Source organism: Oncorhynchus nerka, linkage group LG27 (genome assembly GCF_034236695.1).
Source record: "Oncorhynchus nerka isolate Pitt River linkage group LG27, Oner_Uvic_2.0, whole genome shotgun sequence".
Classification (NCBI taxonomy): Eukaryota; Metazoa; Chordata; class Actinopteri; order Salmoniformes; family Salmonidae; genus Oncorhynchus; species Oncorhynchus nerka.
In genome coordinates this window covers 57719684-57730802 of record NC_088422.1, presented here as the reverse complement: position 1 = coordinate 57730802, position 11119 = coordinate 57719684, and the positions used below count along the sequence as shown (strand labels likewise).

Below are 11119 nucleotides of genomic sequence, written 5' to 3'. Positions count from 1 at the left end.
TTGTAGCAATGCTAGTGTAAACGAATGGAATCAGTTGTTTCCTATCGTTTCTACTAGCATTGCAACAAAATGCAAACAGATTTCAAGGGGATATTTCAGTAACTGTAGTGCCTATTAGTAGTGCAAGTTTGTTTGACAAGAACATCGGGGTGTGCAATTTCATATCGAAAAATAAAATGTTGGCCTGTTTTAAGAATGAATGGTTTCCCTCCCCAATTAAAGCTTACAAGCATAATACTGGCATGTGGTGTGCTCCACAACATCACCCTGAAGCATGGTATTGAAATGGATGTGGTGATTAGAATGGACCCCCAAGAGCCTCCTAACCCACCACCCAATGGGGCACCTGCCCTGACTGATGCAGTGAGGAAGCAGCAGCTCATACAGATTGGTGGTAAGAAAAGGAATGCCAGACAATATACAAAGCATAGGCTTTTTATTGATGTTATGGAAAACGTTCAACAATTGCATTATGTAAATGAATCAAAACCCTGCGTTTTCTTTGGGTGGGTTTGCAGGACTGCGGCGGTCAACACGCGAACTGTAGACGTGGACACAGAGGTCGATGAACCCTCGACACCGGTGGCCAAACATCCCCCCTCACCCCTGGCACCTGCGGGTCTGCGACGCTTGGGAACTGGGGCCTCACGGACTTCATCCTGGCGCACGGACGCAGACATGGACGGCCCTCGACACCTGTGGCCAAACCTTCGCCCTCACTCCTGGCACCTGCTACTTTGGGAGCCTCACCCACTTTATCCCTGGGTGGAGGGCGCATGGGCTGCAACGCAGCTTCCCCCGTTTCTATGTGAATCAAATAATAAAATAAATCAATGCATGTCTTGTATATTAAGTTACCATGTTTCACATTCTCTCAATTACTTACCGTGATCCAGTGATGCAGTGGTTGGGGTTTCGCGCACCGACTTCACCGTTTCCAATGTTACTGCTAAACAATGTAAAAGTTGGATTAAACCATATGAAAAATAAAGCAAAAATAGCTAAATAGAAGAAACCCACCTTTTTTTAAACATTCACTGTCGCGGTCGGCGCATGTGCCAGTGTATGCGCTTTCCCCAATGATTTCCCCGATGCGCTGGTCCATTTGGGAAAACTCTGGAGTGCCAGGTCTTTCACACCAGCCACAGTTCTGTCTTGCTGCCCCACCTCGTTCACTGCAGCGGCGACACACTCGCATGCTACCTGTTCGGCTTTGTTTGTCAACCCACTATTTAGTCCACAGAACAATACGTGTTGCCTGTCTTCAATCTCCTCTACCATTGCCGTGATCTCGTCTTCCAAAAAGTTTACTTTTCTTTTGGTCCATGGCTATTCCTGACTAAACCCTCATTTGTGCTAGTATTCTATAAGGGGAATTCTCTGATTGTAAGGCACATTCAGGTGCACTCAATTTTAAGTTATTTGAGATTTATAGATCACAGGTGCGTAAGTTAAAAATGGGCTTATTAGAACCTGCATAAGCAAGGTTTTTTATGCTCAGTATCTTTTATGAATCGAACATAAGCAGACCGTTGGAAATGATTTTTTAGGACTAAGTTCAAGTATAAATCTAAGAACATTTTTAAAAATGAGGCCCCTGCTCTCTTCACTCGTCTTCTGTCTGTCGTCACGGTAACAGAAAAATGCACCCCGCATTTACCTTTCATCAGTATTTATGGATCCAAAGGACCCGGCAGAGACACAGAGGAGAAACAGACAAGGGAGGGTTTGTGTGTGTGCACTTGCGTGCATGCAAGTGCTTGCGTGTCTGAGTGTGTTACAGTGGCCCATTGTAAGCTTCTAGTTGGTTAGGCCAAAGTCATTGGTGGAGAACAGCCTGCCCTTCAGAACCATTGAAGTGGAAGGTTAGGAGGAGGTGAGTTATTTTACAGATGAAAGGTTTAAGATAATTGTAGCAGAAAGAGGAGGAGAAGAGAGGGAGAGAGAGTGAAAGACAGACAGGATGATGAGGGAGAACATTTCATATTGGGAGAGTTGGAAATAAAGGGTTAGAGCCAGGAAGAGATATCGTGGGAAATAGTATTGTAGCCGATGTGAAATGGCTAGCTAGTTAGCGGCGTGCGCTAGTAGTGTTCAATCGGTGATGTCAACCACTCTGGTTGTTTCCCTTGTTTTGCAAGGGCCGCAGCTTTTGTGTAATGAAAGGTAATACTTTGTGGATACAACACTGTTATAGTAGGAGATATGAAAACTAGAGGGAACTGTTTTTAAAAAAGGCAGAAGTATTGAGGCAGAATGCAGTAAAATAAAGAGACCATGTTGTTTTGTTTGATCGAACCTGTAATCTTCTGGGGCAAATTCACCTTACTGTATGTAATTATATCTAAATAGGGAAATGGGAAGTATGTTTTGAAAGTTTTGGAACTCACAGCATAGTGTAATTGGTGACACGGGCATACAAACGCTCGCAAGTCCACAGACACACACGTGCGCGCACACACAGACACAGGAAAAGAGGAGAGGATAGAGGAGAAGAGATTATAGAGGATAAGAGAGAAAAAAGTGGAAGAAAAGAGGGGACAGAAGAGGAGTACACTAGACAAAAAAAAAGAGGTTGAGGAGAGACTTGACAAGATGGTAGACAAGTCATGGAGGAGAGAGCGGCGACAACAGAGGCCTGTTCAGGACTAAGAGAGGTGAGTACCTGTGAAAAAGAAAGGGTAAAGGGACAGAGTGAGGAGACTGTATATCAGAAATAACTGTGGTGATAATGAATCAGAATGACAAAGTGGCAGAGACTAATTGAAACATGCTCTTGGAGACCACCACTGTCTAATCTGTGGATTCAGACCAACTATCAGCATTTTTTATGGTGGATTTAACACGTTTATGTGCTACAGCTGCCTTCGTGCCTTGAGTCCTCTGTCATGTAATTTGTTTTAATACTTACACACATACTGGTATGTTAACTTTAAAAATAATATGTGAATTAGATGGAGGTGGAGCCTTGTTCCCTCTATACACAGAAGTGTGCCAAAGAGAAAGAAAGACGCCACCATCTGTGTTCACTATGCACTGCGTGGTAGTGTGGTTGTGCGTCCCATACAGTAATATCTCTTTTCCCATCTCTGTGGGTGAGTGACATTGTTATAGGGGTATTAGAGGGAGTTAGCATATCCAGCATCTGTTGGCAGCCATGAGGGGACTGCACTCTGGTCTCAGATCATTTCCCAGAGGAGAACGCACACACAAACACACCAAACTTTAGGTATGATGAGGGGCCTGTTATAGCCCATCACTTCTTTATTGCTTCGTCTCACATCTGTTCCTGCCAGAAGTGTATTACGGATGTTAGCAAATGAGAAAGAGAGAGAAATAGAAATATCAGGTATTATGCTTTTCATAGCATCTAAGCATCCTTTTCCGCAAGCTGGAGAATGCTGAAAGGAAGGAGTAGCTTGACTCTTTCTTGTTTTGCTTCAGATGACTTCTTTGATTTATTACGGATACACAAAATAGCCCAAATTGGTGAAGTAAAGAAAAAAGAAAAAAAAGTGGTGCGTGCATATGTTTTCCCTCCCTTTGCTATGAAGCCCCTAAATAAGATCTGGTGCAACCAAATACCTTCAGAATTGACATAATTAGTTAAATAAAGTCCACCTATGTGCAATCTAAGTGTCACATGATCTGTCACATGATCTCAGTATATATACACCTGTTCTAAAAGGCCCCAGATTCTGCAACGCCACTAAGCAAGGGGCACCATGAAGACCAAGGAGCTCTCCAAACAGGTCAGGGACAAAATTGTGGAAAAGTACAGATCAGGGTTGGGTTATAAAAAAAATATCCAAAACTTTGAACATCCCACGGAGCATCATTAAATCCATTATTAAAAAATGGAAAGAATATGGCACCACAATAAACCTGCCAAGAGAGGGCCGCCCACCAAAACTCACAGACTAGGCAAGGAGGGCATTAATCAGAGAGGCAAGAAAGAGACCAAAGATAACCCCGAAGGAGCTGCAAAGCTCCACAGTGGAGAAGGGAGTATCTGTTCATAGGACCACTTTAAGCTCTATAGAGCTGGGATTTACGGAAGAATGGCCAGAAAAAAAGTTTGGTGTTCGCCAAAAGGCATGTGGGAGACTCCCCAAACATATGAAAGAAGGTACTCTGGTCAGATGAGACAAAAGTTTAGCTTTTTGGCCAAGGAAAACGCAACGTCTGGCGCAAACCCAACACCTCGCATCACCCTGAGAACACCATCCCCACAGTGAAGCATGGTGGTGACAGCATCATGCTGTGGGGATGTTTTTAATCAGCAGGGACTGGGAAACTGGTCAGAATCAAAGGAATGATGGATGACGCTAAATACAGGGAAATTATTGAGGGAAACCTGTTTCAGTCTTCCAGAAGTTTGAGACTGGGACAGAGGTTCACCTTCTAGCAGGACAATGACCCTAAGCATACTGCTTAAGCAACACTCGAGTGGTTTAAGGGGAAACATTTCAACGTCTTGGAATGGCCTAGTCAATGCCCAGACCTCAATCCAATTGAGAATCTGTGGTATGACTTAAAGATTGCTGTACACCAGCAGAACCCATCCAACTTGAATTGGCAAAAATCCCAGTGGCTAGATGTGCCAAGCTTATAGAGACATACTCCAAGAGACTTGCAACTGTAATTGCTGCAAAAGTTGACTCTACAAAGTCTTGACTTTGGGGGGGTGAATCATTATGCATGCTCAAGTATTCTGTTTTTTGGTCCGATTTCTTGTCTGTTTCACAATAAGAAATATTTTTCATCGTCAAAGTGGTTGGCATGTTGTGTATATCAAATGATACAACCCCCCAAAAAAATATAATATTTTAATTCCAGGTTGTAAGGCAACAAAATAGGAAAAATGCCAAGGGGGTGAATACTTTCGCAAGCAACTATATTTCTTTATATTGCTTAAAACCTGTTGGGGCTAGCCCTGAATACTGCCCCTTCTGGAGGAATTCGGTACCCATATAAAACATGATAAATTTTTGTCAAAAGTTGCTAATATATGCATATAAAAAATATTATCGAATAGGAAACACTCTAAAGCTTCTAAAACCGTTTAAATTTTGTCTCTATGTAAAGCAGAAGTGTCAGGGCATGCATTCTCCCAAAGTCTCTCTTGTAATGGAAAAAGTTACCACCACTTTGACATCATCGTATACACACTTACCAAGCAGTTATAACCATGGAAACAGTTTCTACGTCTTCAGCGCGAAGCCTGCTTTCGATGAGGCGTCTCGGTCACGCAAAAAAAAAGTTTACCCAATGCGCGCTGTGAAGTTTCTCTCTCTTTCCCTCAGGATGGATTGAACAACGTGTGTGTGTCTGTTCGCCCTCACGATTGCTGTAGACCTTTATAACATGTTAAGGCTTAATTATAAACATAGTTTGACAAGTTTACTCGACATATAATGTATACTTTCGACGTTTTGGTGCGCATCCACTTGAAATTTGCATACATTTCGACCGAAATGTGGCTAGTTTGAGAACCGAAAGACACAGACTTGAAAACTGAACGCTAACTTGGTGAGTATTAACCCTTCCATGTCTTCTGATGGAAGAACAGCAACGGTAAGGGAATATTTATGTGTTCATTTTGGGTTTCTGTCGACTCCAAGATAGAGGAGTCATTATGCTAAATGGGAGCGCCGAATCCCTATTATAGCCTAGTGAACGCAAAATGGAACGTTAAAAATAAATCTAACACAGCGATTGCATTTAGAAGAAGTTTATCTTGCCATACATATGTAAAACATGCATATTTAGTCAAAGTTTATGATGTGTATTCCTTGTTAGCTGACGTTATCTGCCGGAGCTATTTTATTTCTCCTGACATTGCAGTAGCATTTTTTGAACGATGCATAATTGTAAACAGAGATTTATGGATATATATTGCAGATTATTGAAAAAAAATGAATGTACTGTGTAACATGTTATATTACTGTCATCTGATGAAGATTTCAAAAGGTTAGTGAAATGATTTTTCTTTTAATCCTGCGTTTGTTGATTGCATATTTTTTCCTACTTGGCTATGCTAATGAGGTATGTCTGCAGTGGTGGTTGGACATAAATATGTGCTATGTTTTCGCCGTAAAACATTTTAGAAATCTGACTTGCTGGGTAGATAAACAACTTGTTTATCTTTCATTTGAGCCATTTTTCTTGCTAATCTGTGGAGGTTAAATATTTTTTAGGATTATTTCTTGCGTTCCCTGCGCCACATTACAGCTCAGGGGGGGTGGGGGGGGTTCCCAAATGGGAACTAGTAGCCCCAAGAGGTTTTAAAACAGCTTCATTTCCAAATAATTTCAGTTAGTGTTGTCTGTACTGTGACTTAGTTTCTGAGAGTAGAGAGAAGAGTACAGTTGTCAAGTTCAATCGAATTGGGAGTTAATAATCTTCAGCAATGCTCGCCGCCATGCCGCAAGATTAGTTTGTTCTCTGATTGGTAAGAAATGTCTTTCCCTGATGAATTTGTTTTATTATAGTGCTGTTAACCACTGCGATTGATCACATCTGACCTTCAAACACTGACCATAAACAGACACTGTGACAACTCACATGCTTTGAATATGTCACGTTCTTTCAAAATCAAACCCAGAAGCAGACCAGGAAAAGGAGAGTAGGAAGAAGGTGAGTATTTATTTACAAGTGAATGTGAATGGGTAGATATATCCAGGTGGCTTGGCGGGCAGTGGTGGTGAGTTGATGGGAGTAAATAGGTGGATCCAATGGGGTAGCGGAATCCTCCGACGACCAGGCGGGAATGGGATAAATGATCCGGGTGAGTAACTGAAGACAGAACAAACAGAGGTAAGTTTAAGGCAAGCAATACGTAAAAAAACAACAAAACAAACTCTATCCAACTTGAGGCTGATACTATGGCACAACATACTGTTCATGGCTAACGATCCGGCAGGGAATGGATGTCAGGTCAGAGCTTTTGAAGGGGAGAGGTGATGATCAGGACAGGTGTGCAGATTACTGATGGGATACAGGTGCGGGTGAACATCGATCTCCCAACAAGCTAATTTGCCCGGCAACCAGACAGGGTGCGTTCCAGGACACCGGAAACACACTCCAGGACAGAAACACAGGCAAACACAGACTCAGGAAGCGGGATTCGTGACAGAATAATGAAACTTTCAGAGCTTTCGCATCTAGTGACCCCCTGGGTCCTCCCGTATGTTCTAAGCTCATCAACAGTCATGAGTCACCCTGATGATGATCTCCTAGATAACACAGCCCTCTAATTCACACACCTTTGTTGTTTCATTCTCTTTCCAAACATTATCTCCTGTTTTGGTGCCTACCGAACATGACCCAACAGAGGTAATCCAGACCTGAGATGAAAATCTAAGAATAGATCTGAGAAGGACAGACACACACGCGCACACACACACAAGCAGAGGTGTCATTTCAGTCACAACACGTTTGCCTGCCAATTTGCGGCTGTCTCCATGGAATGGGAGGATCTAATTGGTTGAGAAAGCCCAGAAGCGGAGGGATGAGTCAAAAAAATGTGGGGGATGGAGGTGTGGAAGGAGGGAATGTAGTAGAATATTGGGTTGTGTCACGAACGTTGTAAAATGAATCGGACCAAAATGCAGCGTGGTATGGTTCTATCATTTTTATCAGAAGTGAAACACACAGAAAACAATAAAGCGCAAAACGAATCATGAAGCTAATGTAGTGCTTGCAGGGAACTATACATAGACAAGACCCCACAACAAACAGGTGGGAAAAAGCTGCCTAAATATGATCCCCCAATCAGAGACAACGATAGACGGCTGCCTCTGATTGGGAACCATACCAAGCCAACCTAGAAATAAAGAAACTAGAATGCCCACCCTAGTCACACCCCGACCTAAACAAAATAGAGAATAAAAGATCTCTAAGGTCAGCGCGTGACAGTACAACCCTCCCCCCCCCCCCCAAAGGTGCGGACTCCGGCTGGAAAATTTGACTCTGTAGGGGATGGTCCGGGTGGGCATCTAGCCTTGGTGGCGGCTCCGGTGCGGGACATAGACCCCGCTCCGTCTCCGGAAGCTCCGGGGGGGTGAATCATAGGAGGAACTGAACCGTGGATCATCGCCGGAAGCTCCGGACTGGGAACCCTCGCAGGAGCTCCGGACTGGGAACCCTCACAGGAGGCTCCCGACTGGGAACCCTCGCAGAAAGCTCCCGACTGGGAACCCTCGCAGAAAGCTCCCGACTGGGAACCCTCGCAGAAAGCTCCCGACTGGGAACCCTCGCAGGAGGCTCCGGACTGGGAACCCTCGCAGGAGGCTCCAGAACATGGATCATCACTGGAGGCTCCGGGCCATGGATCATCACTGGAGGCTCCGGGCCATAGATCATCACTGGAAGCTCTGGGCCATAGATCATCACTGGAAGCTCTGGGCCATGGATCATCGCTGGAAGCTCCGGGCCATGGATCATCGCTGGAGGCTCCGAACCGGGAACCGTCGCTGGAGGCTCCGAACCGGGAACCGTCGCTGGAGGCTCCGGACCGGGAACCGTCACTGGAGGCTCAGGACCGGGAACCGTCGCTGGAGGCTCAGGACCGGGAACCATCGCTGGAGGCTCCGGACCGGGAACCGTTGCTGGAGGCTCCGGACCAGGAACCGTTGCTGGAGGCTCCGGACCGCAGACCGTTGCTGGAGGCTCTGGACTACAGACCGTCGCTGGAGGCCTGGTGGGTGGAGCTGGCACAGGGCGTACCGGGCTGGGGAGATGCACCGGAGGCCAGGTGCATGGAGCCGGCACGGGACGTACCGGGCTGGGGAGACGCACAGGAGGCCTGGAGCGTGGAATCGGCACAGGACGTACCGGGCTGGGGAGACGAGCTCACTCTCCCTGCCTGTTTCATTACACTATGATCAGACCTGGCTGAAGACATGCATCAAATTTTCCACCAACATGTTTCTGTGCCAATGCACCACACAACCAATAAACTAAGCCTATCAACTTTGGGCACTTAATATCATGGTTTGCGGTTTCAACACCACAATAAATGGACTATGTCAATCTCAACAAACAGAAAATACACCCCTCCCTACCTTGTACAGTAGGCCTCGAGGGATTGGCTTGACAATCTCCAATTTAAACTTTTTGGTGTTTTGTAACAGATGTCTCTTTCTATTCATCAATTGGCTGCTGCACAGTTTGGATTGATTTATTGATTTGATTTTGTTTGTCAGTAAAAAAAATACATACAGTATATACAGTACTCAAATATTATTTTAAATGACCGGGATTGCACAATAAAGTTGGGGACTTATTTCCATTGTTGTCCCTATTTTTTTTTACATAAATAGATTTACAATTACATAGACACATTTCAGAGACAGATTTAAAAAATGCTCAACCTCCAGATGAGAATGAGGGGGAAGTGTAAGTATATTTCTTACAAGATTGTTTGGCTGATAGCTTAGATGTTTGGGGCTGCTGGTGAACCACGATGTGCAGGCATAATCAAAGTGACACTGGACTAGCACACTTACCAGAGTCTTTAGGGTGCCTATAGCTAGGTTTCCATCCAGTTGGCGACAGATTTTCATGTGAATATACCAAGATCATCATTGAAATAATGTGTCATTTCAGAGTTCATTTAGAAACATTTGGCACAGGACAGACAACATGACAGGGAAGATTTTAATTTACCTGACATTTTAGAAAATGGACATTCATATGCATGAAGATGCACCCTGGCACGTCCAGTGCCATCAATAAACAAAGGATGTTGTCCAAATGAGCCATATTTCCGTGTCATTAAAAACAGTCTATAACAAATTACAAAAACACTATTCCTTATGCTTTGAGATGTAGCATATGCAAAACATTATAGCCTATTTTTTGGTGATTTCTAAAAAATATATTTTGTCCACCTCAAGGTTCAGCTGTCAGAGATTTGAGCACTAAATGTTTCAGGGTATTGCATGCAAAGGCCTATAGGCTTATAAATCAGTCTGGCTTTAGACCTAAATATAGCTCTAATACCACCACAATGCTTGTTGTTTGCTTATGGTTCAATAATTATCTCCATGAAAGAACCCAAGCCACCATGGCAGATGGTATCAAATCTGAGTTTCTAGAGCTTCAAAAAGGTGTTCCACAAGGCTCGGTAATAGCTCCGCTATTGTTTACTACCTATATTAATAACATCAATGATAATATGAGAAATGTTTTTATTAATGTATACGCTGATGATACTGTGTTATACTCCATTGCACCTACTAATGGCCAAGCATTTTCACATTTGCAATCTGACTTTCTGGTACTGCAGAAGACACTTTCTGATTTTAAGTTGGTGCTAACAAAACAAAATATGTACTTTTCTCGAGACTACATGATTTAAATCTGAATGACTATAAAATGACTAGCCTAAATGGTATAAGGGTTGAACTAGTTCCTTATTATACATATCTTGGCTAGATGACAAGCTGTCTTTCAAAACACATATCTGAGCTGGTAAGAAAGTATAAGTTAAAGATTGGTTTATTTTACAGAAACAAAGAAAATGTTTCAGACCACCTTTATATGTGTGTATTAGATTATGGGGATATTATTTAAATGCATGCTGCATCGTCCACACTTAAACCCTTGGATGCTGTATATCATTGTGCCCTGAGGTTCATTACTGGCTCTGGTTTTAAAACTCACCACTGTTCCTTATATCCAGAAGTAGGTTGGGCCTCTTTAACCGCCAGGAGAGAGCAGCATTTTATGTTATTTTTCTAAAAAGCGTTATTGTAAAAACTTCCAATGTATCTGACTTCTCTAGTCTCTTATAGAATTACAAAATATAAAACTAGGTCAAATGAATTACATTACACATCAGATCCACCCACTTTCTACACAGATCGTGGAAGGCACCTTCAGTTACGCTGCACAAAACCTATCGAACATTTTACAAAAACGTCTTAGAATGGATGTTCTTGTGCCTCTTGGGCAATTCTAAAAATTGATTTTGGATCTTTTAAATGTGAATTGTGATTGTTAATTATGATGTATTTCGTCTGTGTATTAGTGCATATATGTTTTTTTCTTTATATTGAAAAAAGGGCTCTACTGCAAATGAGACCTTGGTCGCAGTTGATCCCCTGTGGAA

The 11119-nt window shown here is 43.2% G+C and overlaps 1 long non-coding RNA gene across 1 annotated transcript; it reads right to left on the bottom strand.

The window, feature by feature from the left end:
- Positions 1-421: 421 nt before the first annotated feature.
- Positions 422-1624, bottom strand: LOC135565211 (uncharacterized). The gene is made up of 3 exons (XR_010461389.1): positions 1021-1624; positions 887-949; positions 422-804 (listed from the first exon to the last, which is right to left on the bottom strand). It is a non-coding gene; the product is annotated as an uncharacterized LOC135565211 (long non-coding RNA).
- Between the last annotated feature and the right edge of the window lie 9495 nt (positions 1625-11119).